Source organism: Rattus rattus, chromosome 3 (genome assembly GCF_011064425.1).
Source record: "Rattus rattus isolate New Zealand chromosome 3, Rrattus_CSIRO_v1, whole genome shotgun sequence".
NCBI lineage: Eukaryota > Metazoa > Chordata > Mammalia > Rodentia > Muridae > Rattus > Rattus rattus.
In genome coordinates this window covers 126788419-126811177 of record NC_046156.1, presented here as the reverse complement: position 1 = coordinate 126811177, position 22759 = coordinate 126788419, and the positions used below count along the sequence as shown (strand labels likewise).

Genomic DNA, 22759 nt, shown 5'->3' with positions numbered 1-22759 from the left:
GCATAATCAGTACTCAGCTCATCTGCTTCATTCTTACACAGCTACAAACTCAAATCTAGGGAATGGTGCCACCCCCAGTGGGCTAGGTCTTTCCACATCAATTAATGTAACAAACACAATCCCCCATAGACAGGCTCACAGCTAAACTCTTACTGAGACTCTGTTCCCAGGTGGTTCTAAATTGTCACATTGACAATTAAAGCTAACCATCACAAATATGTAGCAGGTCTTTAGTATATCTTAGAGATCTTAGTGAATTGACATCTTGCCAATCAATATTTCCAATTATGCATAGTTTTCTACTGTATCAGTGTATTGTTTCACATGGTACTGAGAGAGAATCCAAAGCTGTCCCTCTGTGTGCCCCGTGGAGCCAAATGACTGTAAGGAGAATGAATAGATTAAACAAAACGAAACGAAACAAAACAAAACAAAAAATACTGTAGCAATTAAAAGTGCAAAGAGCCTCAGGAGCTGAATGAGCCCTTTATTTCCTTTAAGTCCTTTATTTCCACTAGGAAACTGAGTCACAAGTGCATACTTCTGCTCTTGGCCCTCATGATGTTGAACTTTGGCAATCCACATGGATTAAAGGGAGCAGAGTTTAATGAGCCGTTCCAGAACACACCTGCTGGGTCTCTGCCTCAGCTTAGTGAGCACACAGTTCTTCACACCGTGGATGACACCATCTATCTATCTTAGAAGCCAGTGTTTGCCCTACAGGTTCTCAGAGGTTGCTAACAAGTGTCCCCTGATTTCACCCTCCTCCGGTGTGTCTTTGCTCCTTGACCTTTAAGGCTCCTGGTGCCAGAGTGTCTGCAGACAGGGGATCAAAGACCCTCGGAGAAGTAAGCCATGCTTAAACAAGAGGAAGACAGTCACTGGGTGAGTTATTAGGAAAAGCCAGCTAGATGCCCCAGAGCCCTTCCTCATCTGGAAAATGCCTGAACTATATCCCAAGAATAAACTTCAAGCCTCGAGACCTAAACACAGGATGAGTCAGAGGCAGAACTAATATTAAAAGCTCATAACTCTGCCTGCTGCCCCAGACTCTCACGCCATCTGCCCTTCAGAACGTTCGACGTGCCTGACACAGAGGACGCAGTATCTTTGAGATGGAGGAAAGAATGAGACGGCCTGTAATGAACAATAGAAAGGGGAGATAAGGAAGGATATGAAGAAAAGAGAGTTGGATACATGAATCGTAGAATTAAATCTCAATTCTGTTTCAGCTTCCTGGGAGACATGACAACAAGAGTAATGCACTGGACTTCATAGTTTTCATGTTGTAAGAGAACACAGTCTCGTGAAGCGCTGTTTTTTTCTTTATATTTCTCTCTGGGAGAAGCGAGTCCGGTGGGAAATCGCGAATGCCGAAGCATCTTTATATTTTGAGGACATCTGAGGCCCATTCTTCAGTTCACAGTCCAAGTGCTTTTCGCAGGCGTGATGTCCCCTCCCGAGTGCTGGCTGGGTATTTACTTAAAGAGGATAAATCCATTTTGGTTCTCATTCTCTGTCTGCTTGCAACTGCCCTCTCTTTACAATCCCCAGCCAGGCCCCACTGTTTAGGCTCAACCTCAGAGCATTCTTTGAATATTTCCTGAGCCCTCTCTGGTTACCCAGGCCCCTGCCCTCCCTAGTCTTACCAGAGCTAGTCGCTAGGATATTTCTGCAATCCACTACACTCGGCAGGGCACATAACCCTCGTCCATGTTATCTCAGGCGCCTCCTAAGCGTCCCTTGACAAATAAAGTAACTCGAGTCAAATAAAATCTTTGTTGATTGATTGGCCTGAGCAAGGTGCTCTCAGCCTGAGCCTGCTGCGCCCTTCTCTGCCTGAGCTCCCTCCTGTCCAGACTGCTGTTAAAAAAAAAAAAAAGAACAGCATTCTTTCCTATCTGTCGCCCGACTCCATATTTTTCTTCTTCTTCTTCCCTAGGTCTGTGATAGCATCCACTTCCCTGTCTGAAGTCATAATTCCATTGGACTTATCTTTTTCGTGAAATTTGCCAAGCAAAGCATGCGGGGGCTTAATGTTCTACACCAGCACACGTATTTAAAGTTCCAGGATTCTGGACATGACAGCTAATCTTGGCTCCTTTGTTCCATGTGTGGGAAAACAGAAACCCCCCAAAGGCAAAAGGGTTTGGTTTTCAGTCCCTTTACTGGTGTGTAACTTGGTCAAACTTCTTTACCGTTTATCTTCTGTATCATTTGTGTTTTTCGGGCTGGAGATTTTTTTTTTTAACAATTATTTATTTGTGTGTGTGCGAGCACACACAAGCTTGCATATACCACAGCATGTGTGGAGGTCAGAGGATAACTTGCTGGTCAGAGTTGTGTCCCAGGGATGAAGTTTCCAAGCTCAATGGAAATTACCCTCACCTCCTGAGCCTCCCGCTGGGCCCTGGGCTTTTCCAAGTCATTGTGCCATGTTAAGAAGACACAGTCTGGTACCCAGTGCATTCTTTATCAACAATAACTTATGAGCTAATCAAAATCAGTTATCAACACTTACTTTATATTCTCCTCCAATATGAAAGGAATTACTTAATAAACCAGGGTTACATTTTTTAAAAAAAATGCTAGCCACTTGGGTATTTCAAGGCAGAGATGTTAATAGTTAAGCTGTTTTTCATTGTTCAACATCGGTCTTATTAGAACAGAACAGAACCATTTCAATACCTTTCCTCACCTGCCAAGTCCCACAATGCTTTTCACCTGCCAAGTCCCACAATGCTTTTCACCTGCCAAGTCCCACAGTGCTTTTCATCTGCCAAGTCCCACAATGCTCTTCCCTGCTTTAACACTGTGAGCTTTAAAAGTTTGAAGGGACTGATGCTATAACTGTAGAAGACACTGTAATGGAAAGGTCTACCTATGAGGAAGAATTCCCTCTTCTTGGGATGCCAAGTGAGCAACGCAGTCTTGTTTATAAGAAGGTTTCTAGAAGAGAAAAACAAAAGGCTTTTGTCTGAGCTTCTACAAACTGGAGGTGGGCGAAGTGTTCAGAACAAAGCAGGGGTCACCCTGGAAAAATACCGGCAGCTTTGATCTTTCTCCGAGTCTAGAGCAAGGTGAAAGGGTAGTCTTCAATGAGTTTGCTCTGTGTACTTAAGTCAAACGACACTTTCAACATGTGTGAACAAGCACAGTGGTTATTCAGATGGTAAATAGACAAGCCCTGGATTTTGTGATCAGGTTCACCAGTGTAAAAATAAATTCCCTTTCCCTATCAAGTTAATTGTAGACACCATAACGACCTAAAAGGAGTGACCAGAGAGTTTAAGAATGCCAATTTGGCAGGGAAAAAAATAACCTCAGTAGTTATGGGCATTTTATGTAAAGTTCTGTTTCTTGTGCTTCCTGACCTTACAACAGCTAGAGTTTTCAATAGATCGTGGGGATAGTGACTCATTTAAAGAAGACACCAACCCTCTCCGGGAGAATGAGGGAGAGGTGGAGGGAGAGGATGAGAGTTTTGAGCCATCCTGAGGATGTGTACACCTCTCAGCTATGTGTGATTTCCTGGGGAGCATATCTGTCTCTGCATGGTTCCCACCAAGAATTGTGGAATAACTTCCTGAAACCCAGATTAGAGGGGCCACCTGGTACTGCTCAGTTGCTGGACAGTTGTTCTGTCATGATTGAGACAGCCCTTGTAGTGTGTCACCCATCAAGGAGGCTAGGAAGTGATGTTGTAAAAATGATTTATTGTCAATTTTTTTTTGAAATATATATTAAAGTGTCAAGGAGCTATGATAGTCTAGCTTAGCTGTAGTCAGTGTTTGGTGGCTTCTGTTAACTTCCAGGAGGATCTGTATGGGGAGAACAAAGAAAATTGACGAAAGTGCTAAGACTGTCTTTCAAAGCCATCCTGTAGTCCCTACTGGGGCATGACAAAGGGAACGGACACTTGGTTATAGGAAGCAGCCACTCAGCCAGCAACAGAGGTATATAACACAGAAGCCAGTTCTCCAAACCTTGCTACCAGAGGTGGGGCAGCAGGGTACTCTGAGGCAGCCTCTCAATGGGTTTGCCAGAGCCTTTAAATCCTTGCCTTGATTCAGTGCTGAACCAGTTGGTTGGAATCCAGGTCAGGCTCTGCCACTGGGGAGGGTAGGAGCAGCACCACAATTGGGCACATGGTACAAGATCATGGAGACAGGCCTAAGCCTAGCTCAGGGTTCCTCCTTACCAACCCAGCGAGCCTCCTATGACCTGTGCTGGTGCCTTGAGGACTTCTTTTTTGTCAATGTTTGGGGGTTCCCACTCAGGAGACCTATTTGCTGAAGTTTCATAACCAGACAAATTCTCACACTTAAATTTCTAGATATATCCCACAAGGAGTGTCCACATACTCACGGGCTACTTAGGAAAGTCTTGTCATCCACTCAAACCTGCGCCCCAGGACAAGGCCCTTATAGCTGTTCCTGCTGCTTTGAAACAGCCCTTCCTAGAGGGAGGGGTAGGGCAGCTGAAGAAACTCACAGCAAAGTTCTAAGTCTCAAGAGGACCATACAAGTTCAAAGCTGACTCCCCACCCTTCCTAGAGCTTACATAATCAGTGAAGGGTTTCTGGGGAGGCGAGACCCTTCCACGGTGTTGCTGTCAAGTTGTCCAGAGACTGGTACAGTTCCGTTTCTTTGGTCTGCTATTGCCCTCTCTGTCCAGGTGAATAGGCTTCTCTGTACATATCTCTAGACAAGTCAGTGCAACCGAGTCCTAAGACAGTTGTCTAAGTCCAAAAAGGGGAGATGTAGCTCTGCCCCAGGCCTGGCAGTTGGACACTGAAGCAAGTTTTAATCCTCCTTCTTCCCCACAAGACAGTCAATAAATAGTAGTGAACCCCATTATAGGTCTAGGAGGAGCCCTCTCATGTTTGTTCCCCAGATTCCCCCTCCCCTTCTCTCTCCCAACTTCCTCCCTCCCATCCTCTCCCCCCACTCTCTCTCATTGTGTTCTCTTTTAGCTTCTTCCCTCCCTATCCCTGCTACCCTCTCTTCTGAGGTGCCCTGTCCGAGGATATTAACGAAGAGGCAAGGGCTAAGCTAGGCAGGTCCTTTCTCTGCAGATTCTGGGACTTGCTGTGGCAGCCCTGGCTACTTTATATAGTGTTTTGATTTTTTTTTTCTTCATGGAATTGTCATTGCTTCATTGAGCTGCAAAAAAAATGATGTCATACTGTGGGGTCCCAGGCCATTTCCCAGCTGTTAACCTAAGTCCCCTGACCTTTCTTGTCTGCCTGCTCTTGGAGAAAATGAAACACGTTGAAACATACAGGTCAGCAAACCTCAGGAAGGCCTCTGAGCCTCCAGGATGGGCTAACTTCTGGAGGTACGTTAATGACACCCACCCAGCCTTACCTGGGTGTCACATCCGGAGTGTGGCGTGGGCCCCCTGTCTGTAAAATGGGGGAAGAAATGAGCTTCAGGTTGTGCCTGCAATTTCCTGGCAGAAGCCCTTTCTTCCCATACACTGGATTTAATTACTAGTGACAATGTTTGATGTAATTCGGGCTCCTCCCACGGTTTTTGCTCCGGGTTTTGTACGAAAACTTAAACCGTAAACGCTGCATTTGTGTGTTCTTGTCTTAGGACTGGTGAGACCTCAGACTGAGTGACATTATGGAATTACTTCCTGGCATGTCAAAGGCTGAAATTGTCCTGTCAAGAATGACTGTTCTTTCAGGATTGTAGGGAGCCGGGCTGGACTCGGACTGGATCTTTGCTTTGGTGTAAATTTTCCTCTGCCAGGAAACCAGTGCTCGCACATCATTTGCATACAGCCAATGAGAGCCGTCTACTGTTCCGCAGAGGTTTTGGAGATTTGTATGACGACATCTTGGAAAAATCTCAGCTGGGGAAAGGCGACTTTTTCCCCCTCTCCCTAAGCCCCATCTTAAATAGTTTCCTTCCCACAGCCCATATGTCCACATTCAAAGTAAGTAACCCAGCCCATTCTGCCTGGCCCCTGTCACTAGCTTAGGAATCTCAACAGCCACACGAAACTGGAAATGGGCTGTTTAAAACGAAGGTGCCATATTCGTTCCAGTCTGTAAACTAGACATTTTTTTGGCACACAGCAGTGGAGAATTAACCCTTTTATGTCTCCCAGACAAGGGCACAGTAAATGCCTGTTCTTTTCTTTGTGACCAGAATGGCAAACTCTAACGTGTTGATAGCCAATGTGGTTATTAACATTGTGAGTGGGGTTCTGGCTAACCAAAGGCATATACTACTGCGCTGTTCCACATAATCCCACGAAAACTGGATATTGTTCAGGGTTCTCAAATGTTTCCCCAGATTTTCTCCCCTCACTTCTAGAAAGCAACTACGGGACTGTCCGGGCCTTAGAGGGTATGGTAGCAGCCAGAGATGTGGCTTGTTGGTAAAACATCCGAGGGTCACCTTAAATTATTTCGGCACAGAGTGGGACATAAATAAGAAAGCAAGATGTAGGTGCAGGAATAAGCAGGGGGCCCTGTGCTGAGGGAAAAGCTCAAATGCTCTTAACTTGGACGTTATACTAATTGGTCCCTACGTGTGCAATCACCAGGCCATGGCTAGAAATCTTATCATTCTATTACGGGGCAGATAACAGTGTGCTGATTGAGGACCCGGGCCTGGGAGACCGTGCACTGGATTGCTAGATAGCAATGTTTCAGCCCTGTGCCCTTGAAGAAGTCATGAAGCCTCTCACAATCACAGATACCACATCTGCAAAACGGAGGCGTTTATGTCTTATGTCTGAAGTGTTATGTCTAAAATGTTTACCCTGAATTTGTCCGTTTTCAAATTAAGTGGAATCCATACTGACTGATGTTTGAAGACATCTACTGAATGTGTTGAATGAAGTCCAAACCCTTGAACTAACACTTACACAGTGCATCTGTGCGATGCGTATAGGCGGGCACATGCCACAGTGCATGTGTGGAGGTCGTAGGTGTTAGCGTTCTGTCTAAGCTCCACCCCCACAGTTACCTGGCAACAGTCAGGTGTGTTCCACCCCACAGTTACCTGGCAACAGTTAGGCATGTCTGACACTGTAAAAGGGGCTGCTTGCCCCCTCCTCTGTCTCTTGCTCCCTCTTGTTCTCTCTTGCTCTCTTGCTCTTACCCTCTATCCCCTTTGTCCTCTCTCCCTATTCCCTTTCCCCCTTCTCTACACGCTCATGGCCGGCCTTTCCTCTCCTCTCCTCTCTCTTCTCTCTCTCTCTCTCTCTCTCTCTCTCTCTCTCTCTCTCTCTCTCTGCCTTTCTCTGCCCTACTACCCTCTAACTCTCCTCCCCATGCCCTGAATAAACTCTATTCTATACTAAACTGTCGTGTGGCTGGTCCCTCAGGGGGAAGGGATGTCTCAGCATGGGCCCACTGAGGCACCCCCTTTCCTCAGGCCTCTGTAGAACATAATCTCCCCTCCCCTATCTTTTTATAAACACAACGTTGGTGCTGAACCCTGGACATGTTCTCTCCCTCCCCATCAAATGAATTCTGGGACTAGAAATCAGGGCAACAGAACCGATCACAGTGCTGGCTGCTTAGAGATTCCAAGCTGCACTGGGCTTTTTGGTGGGCATAGAATGCCATCGATTCTTTCAGAAAGACTGAATTAGCAATTCTGGTGACCCCTATTTCACCATGAGGAAACTGAGGTCTGTCTTAAAATGGAAGAGGAGGAAGCTTCCCTGTTTATGTCAAAGCCCTGTCGGGTTTCTGATACCAGACACCAGTGTTTTCTGACTGTAATGGTCAGCACCCTCACAGGACAGTCCCTGAGACCTCACTATTCTACAGCCTCCCAGACATGCTGAGGGCGCTAGGGTGGCTTAATGACTCAAACCCAGCACATGAGCGGTGGAGAGCCACAGGCACAAGGCCAGGACTAGAGAATCCAGGAAGTACCTTCCTGATCCATCTCAGAAACGGCATCTCTACTGTAGTCAGCCCATAGCCACATGGAGTGCCTTCTTGGGAATGAGCATATAATGGCCCTGTAGGATGATGTCATACAGGTGAAGGCAGGTACAAGATAGAACGAGGCCTGTCATTGGACGAGAAGGAAGGATGGGTGGGGGAAAGTTTCAAAGTGAGGAGGAGACTAGATCAAGGAAAGGGAGAACGTGGAGGCGGATGTTAAGATTTCTCTGTACATTCACAGGTTGTTATGGATGTTCTTAAGGGATGGATGTGTATAGGCCTTTGTGAGTCTAGATGGGCAATTATATCTTATCAATTAGATCAGAGGTTATTGGGTCGTGTGTTCTTTCATGTGGCGAATTAAGTTTAAGAGAGTGTGTGGTGGCTGGACACACTAGGCCGCCATGGAATTGGGATGTGTGTTTCTGACATGGTGAAGCCTGCCTTGGGAACTGGATGGGTAGAGAGATTGCTGCCAAGCTCAGAGAGAAGCCATCAGCAGTGTGATGTAGGATGGAGCAGAGCGGATGAGAGGCTTTGCTGCCTGAGATGAAGATGTCTACCAGATGTCTGCAGTGCCAGACCTAGTGCGGGGTAAAAGACAGCATCATTTTTTATAATTTTACAGGAACATGGCCTCATTGATCTTGGAGCTTTATTGAGAACTTGGCATAAGGTTCTTTCTAACTGCAAAAAGCTTGTTGTTTGCTTGTAAGGTTGTGTGTGTGTGTGTGTGTGTGTGTGTGTGTGTGTTGTGTGTCTGTGCCAGTGTGCAGTTAAAACAGTACACGTGTGGAAGACGGTAGACTGCATGTGGGAGTTGGATCTCTCCTTCCATCGTGTGGGCCCCAGGAATTGAGGTCAGGTTGTCAGGCTTGGGACAAGTCTCTTTACTAGCTGAACTGTCTTGCAGGTCTGCTGATTGGTTTTTTAAAACAGGGTCCTATCCTACCCCAGGCCAACCTCAAATTCACTATGTGGTAGGATGGCCTGAAACCCCTGATCGTCCTGTCTCTCCCTGCAATGAGCCAGAATCTCAGGCGTCATCCTCACACCCGGTTTTATGGGGAGCCAGGGATTAAAACCGTGCCTCACCCATGCTGTCAGTAAAGCATTCTACCAAGGAAGGGACAGCCTTGGATCTTAGGTAGATTGATAGTAGAGCAAAAACATGAATGAGAAGACAGAGGCTGGGTGGAGGATGATGCTCCCCATGCAGGCCACAATTCCATGTCTTCATTGTGTCGTGAAGATTTAGAGTCGCCTTTGGTGGTAGCAATAAAGAAAAACTGAGAGAAATGTCCCCTAATTTATGTGATACGGGGTTGCTTTCAAATGAAACTCCCCTCACAGAACAAGAAAAATGAAAACGAACCATTCACTGGCTATAAGTGTATATTGTTAATTTACATATTTCTATGGCAACAATAGTACTTCAATTTCTACATCATAATACGGACATTTTTAAATGTCAATGAAAGGACCAAAAAATGTGGAAATCCTATTTCAGAAGAGCACAGAAGGTGGGAATTTAAAGAATAAAAAAATTACTTTGTAAATATTTCAAAATAATGACCACAAATAAGGCCAATTGAAGGGGAACGCAGCTTCAACTTTATTGTGCATTCCTTGGACCCTAGGGAGGGGGGAGAAAAGAGAAGTATTTATTCGTACAGTTTATCAAGTGTCGCTTCTGACATTTAATTTAGCTGTTTTTATGTCTCAGAAACCACTGAAGGATGGTCCAAATAACAGTATCATGGACGCACTTAAGGATTTAAGAGGCATTGACAGAGAGAGCCACATTGGTGGTAGTGGTGAAGGGGGTGTCAGAAAGGTATAAAAGAGAAATACGTGTGCAATAAAGACTCTGGCGGGGACACAGCCCAGGCAGGCCATTGCCCTCTGGGCAGGGGCTATGAGGAAGTGGGCATCTTGGCACTGACTAAGTCTCCTGGCCATTTGCTGTTTGTTTTGTCTGGCTTGGCTTGGCTTGGGGCTTTTCAAAAACTAGCAGGAGATTAAAGGGAACTGTCGGAAATCTTTAATTGGGAGCCAAGAACTAAGGTTGATTAGAAGCGAGGGAAGGAAGCGAGCATTTCTTGAGCATTTCTCCAGGACCATGCTGGCCTCTCCTGCTCTTATTAGAAATGGAGTCATTCCTCAGCGGATGAGGAAGACAGGGCTCCCTCTACTTTACAAAGGAGGAGAGTCGAGGCACAGGGAATTTGATTCTGACTTGCTTAACCCAGCCCAAAAATCCAGATGGGAAGGGTTAGAGGAACAATTAAATCTCGATCTGCCTGAGGTCAAGGTGCCAATGAAGAGCTAGAGAGATGGCTCAGTGGGCAATAATCCTTACTCTGCAAACATGAGGGCCTAAGTTCGAATCCCCAACATCCATGTAAAATGTCAAGCGAGGCTGCAGGTGTCTGTAACCCTGGCATTGTGGGGTAGAGAATAATGGATCCTAGGGCTTACAAGCCGCCAAGTGTAGCTACAGCAGGTATCTTCCAGGTCAGTGACAGATAGACATCTAAAATGATCTGTTCTGTCCACAAGCACACGCTCATCCGGGAGCACACACACACACAGACACACATACACACAAACACACACACACACAGGTACATGGAAACCCGCATGCATACATACATATGCACACACACACACACACACACACGTACACCCAAACCCGCATGCATACACACACGTGCACACACACACGTGCACACACACGTGCACACACTCATACATACATATACATATACAAATGCACATAGACATGCCTGTGTATTCATTCCCACCCATACACAATGGCACAGAGCCTGGGCTTCCCCATGAAGCCTTTATAATGCTAACGCAGCTCTTCAGACAACTACTGTTCCTTGGGTAGAAATCCCAACTCACTTTCCACTTACAGTCCTTCCTGAAGATTTTTCTTGATTGCATGGCCATAGTAATTTCCCGGTGACAGGCAAATTGTGTTTAGACTGAAAATATGATTGTTGTAGGCTTAAGTGAGATGTTAGCTATATCTAGGAATACATCAAAATGAAATTTAATATTGCAGCCCTCTATCCTTTTGACCCTGTGCTTGTGTTTCTTGCCCCCTTTTTTGTTTTGACAACCACCCTTAAATACAATTTTATCTTATAAATGATGTATATATTTATCCTCTGTCTCTCTTGCTTTAAAGTAGATTGTCTTTTTGTTGTTTGTGAAGTGCTTAAAGGAGGGATCAACACATTTTTCTGCAAGGAGCCGGATGACACATATTTGAGGTTTAACTGGTCACGTGATCTCTGTCCCGGTACTCAGCTCTGCTACCACGGGGAGAACAGCCTCAGACATGGAATGACTGTCTTCTAACAGGACTCTGTGAACACAGAGGTTCATGTATGATGGAATGTTCACATGTCATGAAATGTAGATTCTTTTCCTCCATCCTTTTAAGAACTATAAGAAATCTTGTTGAACAGTGCCAAAGTTAGAAATTCTAGGAGCAAGTCTTGAATGTTGTCTTCAACGTTGTCATAATGAGCACACACGAGCAGAAATGGATGCACTGGACCCCTGCGATGGGGTGAACCCCTCTCTTAGTGTCTAGTGTCTTAATATTTGATATAATATGCCTTCAAATTTTAAAGGAAAGTTGAAAATTAAATATTTATTTTACATTTATTTAGTGTACATGTGGAGGTGCACACACATGCCACTATGTGTATGTAGAGATCAGAGGGCACCTTCTGGGAGTTGCTTCTTTCCTATCAAGTGGGTCTTCAGGATTGAACTTAGGGCAGTAGGCCTGGCAATAATCTCCCTAATAAACCTTCTCTCTGGCCCAGAAATTAGAGTGTTAACTTTCTTTAACATAACTGAAAACAGTAACAACAAAAACAGTAACAACAACAACTACTACTATGACTACTACTATTCTTAGCTTAGATTCCTAATTTTCCAAAAGGCAATTAGTTAGGTTTGGCACATGGGCTACAGTTTGCCAACTCCTGGTAGAAAGTAGTGCCCAGAACATAGAAGGTGCTCAAGAAATGGAATGTACTGTGATTGTCCCAGTGACAAACCTAATATCCTCGTGTGGTTCCTATTAGTTTCCCCCATCATAGGAGAGCAATAGCCAACATAGCAGGCACTCTGCACTGCCCTGAGGATCTGAAGAGCAGGCAGAATGAGCCGTAAGTGACTTCCCACACGCCCTGTGGACTGAGGAGACCTGCAATGAACTCTTCTACAAAGAAACCAGTGCATCATTAAATGGGTTGAATGTCTGGTTCAAGACCATCTAGAACACTGACAGTTTGATTATGTGTTTTAGGGGGGATTATGGTGGGGCAAGCCTATAAACCTAGTATTGAGGAGGCAGAAGCAAGACCTCATCATGTTTGAGGCAACCCCGGGCTACATTCTGTGTAAAAGGCTTGATTCCGGCCTGCATAACAAGACTGTCTCAGCCACAGCAAACCAATTATTTTACATTTTAAATAGAATTGTTTAGGTGTCGTAGAGACAGCTCTGTTGGTAATCCTAAGGACACGTGTTCAGTCTCTATAATGCACATGAAGATAAAACACTGTGTACAATGGTACTTGGTCACTACAGAGCTGGGTAGGCAGAGACAAGTAGAAACCTATAGCTACCAACCAGCCAGCCTGCACTACTTAGTGAATTCCAGGATAGGGAAAGACCTTGTCTCAAGAAACAACCTATGAGTACGTGGGGATGACACCTACAGATGCTGTTTGGTCTCTACATACATGCACACACATGCATCTGCACACATATGAACATGTACACACGTGAAGGCTCACGCATGCACACAGAGGAAGAATCCTTGCAGCCTTCTGGGTAGATTTGTTTCATCTGTTTACTGCTTTGTGCTAGAGCTGATTAAGCTACCGTCCATCTTAATTATCTCCTTGACGTCATTGATAGAACTGCCATGCTCTTTGGAAAAGAAAAAAATGGAATAAGAAACACTGATGCAAAAATTCAAGTAAAAACAGCATAAAAATGATGATCCCTCCTGACAGTATGCCTCCAGATTATTTTCACTAAGCCTTTAGATGACATTTTTCTGCCTAACACACCAAAGGAGGGCATCAGGGCACATTTTTCTTCCTTAAAAGGAAAAAAGACGTTGAAGACAGAGTTAGGTTTTCGCTCTAAGTCAGACAAGTACAGCAGGATAAACAATGTGTTATTTGCATTGATGGACTCACAAATACTAATTTGATAATTTTCTAATATTTTTATTTCTTTATAAAACAAATGTAGAGAGGAACGGCCATGCATACCTGTAACTTAGCATTTAGGAGGTAGAGGAGGATTAGGAGTTCAAGATCAGCCTCAACTACAAGGGGACTCTGACTCAGAGCAACAATAGCAGCAGCAATCACGGCAAAAAGCCCACTTCCTCCATACATACTGTGGTGGTTTGAATATGCTTGGCCCATGGGTAGTGGCACTGTTGGGAGGTGTGTCCTGGTTGGAGGAAGTGTGTCGCTTCGTAGGTGGGCTCTGAGGACTTCTAGTGCCCAAGCTCTGCCCAGTGAGGAAGAGAAGCCCTCTTCCTAGCTGCCTGCAGAAGAGTCTCATCCTGGTTGCCTTCAGATCAAGATGTAGAACTCTTATCTCCTCCAGCCCCATGTCTGCCTGCCTGGACACTGTCATGCTTCCTGCCGTGATGGTAATGGACTGAACCTCTCAAACTGTAAGCCAGCCCCAATTAAATATTTTCCTTTATGGGAGTTGCCCTGGTCATGGTGTCTCTTCACAGCAATAAAAACCTAACTAAGACACCTACTAAATTGTAATATAACTAAGTAATAAATAATAAGTTTGGCCGAACCTTAAAACATATGGCGGCTTCCATTGATATTTGGTATAACATTTAAATGTCATTCTAAATTTTAGCCAATCAGTCTGCAAAATTTATACACACACACACACACACACACACACACACACACACATATATATATATATATATCACTACAAAACTTCTCCCAAACATGTTTCAGACCAATACTCAATTTAATGTTAATGACATGGACTGTCACTTCCTGCATGATGAAAGTAAACAGTTGACTAATATTGTGCTTGTTATTATACTAAATTTATTTTTAATGTAATCATAAATAATTTAAACTATAATAAAATGATAAGATTATTGTTTTTATGAATTCTTTTACTGTATTTTTCAATGCTAAGGATTTTTAATAAGATTAATCATCACTGTGAAAGGGTTTTGACCAGAGCCATCTAGTTTACTTTGGTTTATAGAGAAGAGGAGGGGGAGGCCCCAGAGGAAGTGAATGGCTCAGTTGATCAGAACGAAACCTAGGCTTCCTGGGCTGGAGATATGGCTCAGGACAGAGTGCTTCCCTCACGAGGCAAGGATATTGGTTCAACCACCAGAACCCCTAACAAAGTTCAGAGCTTTGTGGTGGACATTGGACAAGTGGGCATAGGAAGATCCTTGGGGCTCACTGACCAGTGAGCTCTAGGCCAGTGCGAAACCTTGTCTTAAAGTTGACATCCCTGAGGGTGACACCTGATGTTGTCCTGTGAGCTTCTCTCACACATACGCACAGAGATACATGCACATATATACATTAAAATGATTTTTAAAAACCATAGGTTTGCTGACCAACTGGAGAGGGATAAATAGAAGGAGTCACTTGTCCTGCTGTGCTGCCAGTTTTGAAGATTTCAAGAAAATAGATGGCCAAGAAAGATCGGAATCCTTTTCAATGAATCTTTCCACTTTGCTTGGGCATTTTCTTGGATTTCTGTTGATGATGTTATACTCTTTTGACTTCCTTTCTTCCTTCCTTCCCCTTCCTCCTCCCTTAGATAAAACCTTGCTGTAAGTCCCAGGCTTCCCTCAAAAATGTACTCCAGGTTATCTCATCCCTTAAGTTCTGGGATTGTAGCGTATACCACCACATACCACTTGAAAGGTTTCAAAACTATTTTATGCACATGAGTGCTTGGCCTGCATGCATGTTTATACACCATGTGTATAGAGTGCCTGTGGAGGCCAGACATGGCCATTGGAGTGCCTGAAGCTGGAGAGACAGACAGTTGTGAGCTGCCATGTTGGTGCTGGGAATAAAACCTGGGTATCTGGAATGGCAGTCAATGGTCTTAACCACAGAGGAATCTCTGCAGCCCCCAGTTTGAAGTGTTTAACATGTACTCATCCCTTGTTACACCAGAGGATTGGTTCTAAGGCTGCCCTCAGATAAAAAATCCAGATGAGAAAAATCTAAGGCCCAGATAGAAAAAAATCAGTAGTGAAGATTATGACTTCAATTGACAATCTCCCAAAGTGGGATCTTTTTTTTAAAAAAATTAATTTTACAATCAGACATTATCCTAGGAGTGAGAAATCAGTGAGAATTATCCTGGCCTCTGCCCATCAAAGTCTATCAGGATGCAAAACATGAAGGAAATGTTAACACTTCGTGGGGCACCTGCATGGAGTGCAGAGTTAGCACAGGAGTGGATGGGTCTGCTGGCTTCAGAAATGGCAGGAAGGAAAATCAACTCAGACTCAGCCCTAAATGGAAGCTGGGCCACAGTCTGTTCTACTCAAGTCTAGGGAATATCAGGGAAGATGGATGGAAATCTGAGAGAGCACTGGGAAACAGTGTCTTCTGCACATGACAGAACTGAGGCATTCCTCACTCACGGCAGCTATGATGGACTGACTAAAGTCAGGCCAGATACAAGATCCAGCCAGTCAACATTCCAACATGGATGAGAGGTGTTCACAAGGCCCCACCCCTAGCTGAGAAACTACTGGGAGAGGAAGAGTCCTTTTTTTCCCCCAAGGGTGTTGCCTATGGTAGGTGACCCAAGCTCCAGTTAATAGCCCAGCATCCAAGTGTATACAGCCTGTAATGATTATGTAGAATGAGGGAGGAGGAGGAAGAGGAGGAAGAGGAGGAGGAGAAATGAAATTGGGAGGGGGGTCAGAGGAGGGGGAGCAGAGGGTTCATATAATACACACACACACACACACACACACACACACACACACACACACTGAGATAACATATGCAATTTCAAAAGAAAAATCCTCTCAAAACTTGTAGAGAGATTAACAGAGACAACCCCTGCCTCCAAGGAACTCCCAGGATCGGAGAAGAGTCGGATGCAATCATGATAGCCTGGACATGAAGGGTTGACCTGGAAGGATGTGGCCTCAGTCCGTGCTCTATGGCTGTGCAGAGACACCCTGACCATGGCAACTCTTATAAAAGAAAGCCTTGAACTGGGGCTGGCCTACAGTTTCAGAGGCTCAGCGCACTCTCACCACAGCAAGAAGCACGGCAGCATGAAGGCAAACATGGTGCTGGATGGAGGAGCAGCTGAGAGTTCGACGCCTGAATCCACTGGCGTCAGGAAGAGTCAGACTCTGAGCTTGGAATGGGCTTTTTGGAAACCTCAAAGGCTATCCTGCCCACACCTTCTAATCCTTTCTGGTAGTGCCACTCACTCGTGACTAAATATTCAACTCTATGAGCCTATGGGGGCGATTTACCTTCAAATCTCCACAGATCTAAAGGCAGGGAGTGATAAAAACAGATTGGAACTTGATAGAGATCATTCTAGAACCCAGCTAAACCTAGAGTGTGAGAAGGCCGAGTGCAAAACCTAACCTAGAAATCAGCGCTGAGGGAAGGTAGCAGCGGAGAACCTTTAGATTCTAGTTGTCAGGATTTGGTAGCTGATCTGATGTGTAAGTAGTCTTGAAGGGTGTCTGACCTCTGGCCAAGCCCAGTGTCACCTGAGAGGAGTCCCCACTTGAGCTCCATCAACACCTTGAGGATCAGTTGATGCGCCTGTGAACACCTAGGAGAAATATCCAGGAAATAGACAATTGTGTGGCTTGTTAGAATAGGACAGGTTCTAAAAATGGAGGTGTGAATCTTTACACCCGAGGTCCTGAGGCAGCAGCATCCTAAGGAGTAACCTAAGTAGAGGAGAGGAGACTGGGAGGAACCATGGGCTGCTGCAAGATTATCAGGAGGAGGTGCTCTGTGCAGGAAGTGGCCAAGGAGCATGCGTATTGGCAAGGATCCATGGGATCTGGCCACCCTAGAGTCCTTAGCTGAGCTCTTTGTCATGGGAGAAGGAAAACACAGATGTAATTGTGGTGGTGACTACTGACAGTAATACAGACAGATCTAGAATCATCTGAGCATGTCTGCAAGGGGGTTTACAGATTGGATTAACTGAGATACTCTGTGTGGGGAGCATCACCTCACGGGCGGCAGTCCGGCACCGAATAAAAGATACAGAGAGCCGAGCATCGACATTCGTCTCCCTGCTTCCTGACTGCAGGCACAGTGAAGCCAACTACCTCACACTGCTGCTGTGATTTTCCCATCATGCCCTTAAACTGAGCCCAAACCTTCCTCTCTTCATGCGCTTTTGTCGGGCATTCTGTCAAACTACAGGAAAAGAAACAAATGCAAAAACCATTACCTAATACTCTCTTAAAATCTTTACAAACCGTGGAACTGAGCGCCGAACTTGTTCTGAGTTCAAGGGCGAGGCAACATGTGTATGGACTACGTAAGTCTGGAGGATTTCAGGACTCGTTTGGCTGGATGTGCCGGCCTCTGCTTTCTCTTTGGTTCTCACAATGGCTCTTTATTGATGATGAGATATTTGACACTGAGTGTTTTACCCTGTTAAGAATATGACTCATTCAATTCAGTCATTCAGTTTCATCTCTCACGATTCTTTCGCATCTGTGTGTGCCTCCCGTATCTCCATGGTAACCGTTGCTGAGTCCTCTGGGTTCTATCTTCTGAATACTCTATGATGCTTAATCTTGGTTGCCTACTTGTCTGGATTAAAAGCCATCAAGAAAACTGACACATCACACTTCTAGGCATGGACATGAGAGTGTTTTTCAAAGAGAATTATCATACAGATCAGTGACTCTGAGGGGGTGGGGGTGGAGGAGGAGCTGCCCTTGAAGGTGGGTAGAACTATCCAATGGGCTCAGGGCATAGATGAAACAAAGTGGCGTGGGCATGCCCCGCCCTTCTGCTCTCAGTGCTGCTGCTGTTGAACTCCAGATGTTTGAGCCACTTTCTTGCCTTGAGAGTTTAGGAAGTTTCCAAACTACACAAAGTTTACAAAGCATACGACGTTTACAAAGGGAATCCACAGCAGGGAAAGCCTTCTCTACCACTTCAGTGGGGAGAATTTACAACATAGTTCATGTACTTTAGTCTCTGTTAGTCAGGAGAGCAAGGACACGTTCTGTTTCTTTCTCTCCCTCTGGCTTTACCATAACTTACGGTAAATGGACACTGGGAAGTGAGTTTGAATATCTGAAGCAGTAGTTTGAGTACATGAATGGGGACATTTAAGAGGAGGCTGTCTTCAGAAGGTAAAGGGGCTCTGATTGGAGTCTATCCCTGATGCCATAGTCTCCTTTTCTGCTTGCAACATGAGATTAGTTTACAACATAAGAAAGGAAAGGGATGCCATATTTGTTTTTCATTTTATAGTGTAGTTATTTTAGGGCGCAGCATGGGGCTTTTACAGCTTAAAATATCACACACACGCACACGCACACTGCGCACACATGTATATATACACACATCTATATATTTATATATACACACAACACGTGTGTGTGTGTGTGTGTGTGTGTGTGTGTGTGTGTGTGTGTGTGTGTGTGTGTATCTGTCTGCATCCTGGAGCTGGAGTTACAGGAAATGGCGAGCTGCCTGGTGTTGGTGATATGAACCAAACTCAGGTCCTCTGGAAGAGTTGGAACTCATATTGTCTGCTGACCCCTCTCTCTGGCCTTGATTTTTTAATTTTTAAAGATGTTTGATTATAAAGAGCAGGCTGATTCAAATTCATGATCTTCCTGCATCAGAATTTTGCTTATTGGGATTACAAGAATGTATCACATGGCTGAGAAAGTATTATCTATATATGCACATACATTTAAATTTAAATGTAGATTCCACATGTGAAAGAAAACATGTGGCGTCTCTCTCTGTGGATCTGGCTTGCTTTTCTTAGCATGATGTCAGATCTATCTATTCTTGCGATGGCTATGACTTCGTTTTTCTTTACAGTCAGATAACATTTCATGTGTATGTGCACCATAGTTTCTTCATCCATGCACATGTTGATGGGCACCTAAGCTGAAGTCAAAACCTGTTAGCTGTGGGTCGTGCAGCAGTAAGTCCGTGTGGGTATCTCTCTGCTGACTCCAGACTGTTCATGTTTATACCCGGGAGAGGCACAGCTGGGCAGTATGGTGGTTCTGGTTTTAGACTTGGGGAAGACTCCATGCCGATTTCCATAGTGGCTGCCCCAGTGTACATTCTCACAGCAGTCCGAGCTTCCTCTTCCCAAGTCCTCACCAGTGCATGCTGCTTCTGTTTGATGATGGCCATTCTGGGTGTTTCGAGGTGCAATCTCAGCAACAGTCTAAACTCACATCTCCCCGATGGCTAAGGACGCTATGCTGTGTTTAAATAGTTATGGCACACCTGTGTCTTCTTTTGGAGGCTGTCAATTCAGCCCACTGGCCCACTTGCTGATTACCTGAGTTTTTGGGGTATTTACTTTCTACATTTCTTTCTGTACTCTAGATTGCTTGGCGAATAGTGGGCAAAGATTCTTTGCTATGCCATAGGCTGTCTCTTCTTTCTGTTGATTATGTAGTGAAAATATTTTAAAACTGCCCCTCCTCCTCTTCTTGGTTTTCAAATAAACTGGCGATATGCCCCTTATGTATTTAATAATATAGTGGAAAGTTGTTTGCTTTCCCGGAGAGCCAACATGAAACGTTTTGTCAGTTTGATATGACAGATTGACTATTGGGTAAGGAAAAGTTTTGCTCTAAAGTGGTTGAAGTCAATAAGTAAATAAAAGGAGAGTGGTTGGAGAGATCTGAAGAGCTGTGAGTTGACATGTGCTTGTCATGTGAGTAATGCTCTGAGCATGTAATGTGTCATGGGCTGGCACAGTACCTCAGCAATGTGATGTCACTTAGGGGCACAAGAGTGGCTTCAAACAGGGAAAGACACGCATTCCTCCAAGAACAAAGCAAACAAAACCTCCTCCTTTTCTACTTGCTTTCATGTAGTGTTCCCTTCTGAGATCTCAGAGTACTGTGTCTGAATAATGTGTCAGAAGAAATGAAATTTTTATTTCGATGTCACAGACTGTGAGAGATCCGGAATGATCCCTGGAGGCTGCCTGTCCAGAAGCCTGGGTCCTAAAGACGAGCCAGCGCACTCCATAGATGACTGATGAGTGCTTACAGAGCAACACAGCCCATGGTCTCTCCCACATCCTCCAGCCTGCAAGCAGGGGAGAGTCACTCCTCATGTCCGTGATCCTGTTCTCACCCTAATTATGTCTCTGGCTTTCTCTGTCTTTGGCTATAGGGAGTGGACTCAGGCTCCTCAGGAACAGCTCCCCAGGTTTCTATAATACAATGTAAAGCAGCAAACCCACACTGGTCCCTTCTGACTGGAATTGGATCCCTCCTGTCCCCTTTTTAGCTCCATTATAATCACCAGGGGATCTAAGTGTAGCTATAGTGTTCCTTGAATTCCTTCGCAGTTCTAGAGAATTGGGGTCTTTGAGATTTTAAATGAAGATTCTACTTTGTGATATGAGTGTATTATATGCACACGTGAGTGTGTTTATGGGTGCATACACACATGCATGTGCAGGGATGAACACTTGCTGGTGTGTGTGAGAGGTAAAGGGGTCTATCTGTGGAGGCCAGAGGTAAAGCACTGGGTGTCCTCCTGGATCATTTTCTACCAGCTTGCCAATTTAGCCAGGCTGGCACGCCGGTAGACTGCAGTGACTCTGGGCACAGGTCTCTGCTGCACCTGTCTCCTGCCCAGTGACCGGTGGGCACAGGTGTGCCCTGCTGCACCTGTCTCCTGCCCAGTGACCGGCAGGCACAGGTGTATATTGTACCCAGACCTTATAGGAGTGCTGGGGATCAAGGCTCAGCTTCTTATGTTGACATGGCAGCACAGTATTAACTGAGCCACCTCCTAGTTCCCAAAGTTCTACTTTTTAATAAAACAAACAAATAAAACCCTATTTTTTAAATGTTTTCTTTTCTCCTCCCTTGCTTGCTCTTTTTTTTTCTTTCACCTCCCCTGCTTCCCTCCCTCCTTCCTTCCTTCCTTCCTTCCTTCCTTCCTTCCTTCCTTCCTTCTACTCAGAATTGAACCCAGGGCCTCACACACAATGGGCAAGCACTGTACAGGTTACAGCCCCAGGCTTCTAGTCACTGTCTTTTCAAAAATTAAAGCAGAGTTTCACTAAGTTTCCCAGCCTGGCCTTGAACTCAGTGTGTAGCCTTGAACTGTCTTACTGGCCCTCCAGTCCACCCCACCCACCCCACCTCCACCCAACTCCCACCCAACTCCCACCACCCCGCCCCACCCCCACCATGTAGCTGTCACCAGGCCTTGCTTATTTTCAATGTGTTTAATATCTATTCAAACATATTTAGTAATAATATTTTAAGTTATGATTTGGAAGAAAGGAAAAAATAAGCCACCAGGATATTTCCTGATAAGAGGTGAGACTGTGTGCCTGGCAAACGGCAACAGGCAGTAGCTTAAGATGATCGGGAAAACCGAGCTAGCCAGCGCGGAGCTCTCTAGTCCCCCATCCTAGCTCACTACAAGAACCGCACTCATCTCCATGACCCTTGTACGCTGCTGCGTCCTTGGGGTGTACCTATTCAGTGATACAAGCACCCTAAGAACACAGACTGTTCACCAGTGGGAGGCCCTCAGAAAGCTGTCATCCGGGAGTGAGGGAGGCCTCAGCAAGGTCACAGAGCGGTAGGATTCTCCACACCCTCCCTGAGAGGGTGCGGCAGTTAGTGGCCTACATTCCCAACTCAGTGTCCTTGTCTGAAATGGACACATGAACTTGTGAGCACTGAGTGATAAGCAAAGCACACGCAGCTAGTCAGTACCTACAGCTAGTTAGGACCTGTAGCTAGTAACTACAACTAGCTAGTAACTACCTAATACCTTCAGATAGCTAGTACCTATAGCTAGTACCTACAGCTAACTAGTACCTGTAGTTAGCATCTGCAGCTAGCTTTTAACTGTAGCTAGTTCCTGCAACTAACTGGCAGTTACAGCTAACACTTGAAGCTGGTGACTTCAGCTGGTAATTGGTTGGTAAACAACAGTTGCTATTACTTTCCTGTGACCAGTCTTCATGCTGCTGCTCTCTCGCAAAACTTGAGATTGTAGAAGTGGTAATACCCACATTGTGATTCTCTCTCTCTCTCTCCGTGTGTGTGTGTGTGTGTGTGTGTGTGTGTGTGTGTGTGTTTGTGTGTCTCTCCCTGTCTCTCCCCTCTTTTCTCTCTGTCTCCCTGTCTCTCTCCTCTCTTTTCTCTCTGTCTCTCTGTCTCTCTCCTCTCTCTGTCTCTCTCTCCCCCTCCCCATCTCCTCCCCACTCTCACTATGGCACGTGTGTGCCATGCAAGTATGTCTGTGCATGCACATGTGGCGGCAAGAAGTTTATGTAGCTAGCTTCTTCTATCTCTGTCCACCTTACCCTTTGAGACAGGTCTCTCTCTGGACCTGGAGCTCTGTGTTTCAGCTAGGTCAGCTATCTGGCGAGCCCCAGGGATCTGCCTGTCTCTGTGTAAGCACTTTATCCCACCCCCACCCCGAGCCATCTCCCCAGCCCCCATCATTCTTCTAGATTCTCATTTCTCCACTGACTAATCTGAGGACAACACAACAGACAACAAGAGGGAGAAGT

At 45.3% G+C, this 22759-nt stretch overlaps 1 pseudogene; it reads right to left on the bottom strand.

The window, feature by feature from the left end:
* LOC116895934 overlaps positions 1–19386 on the bottom strand; it is a 100723-nt pseudogene extending 81337 nt beyond the window's left edge.
* Positions 19387–22759: the final 3373 nt, after the last annotated feature.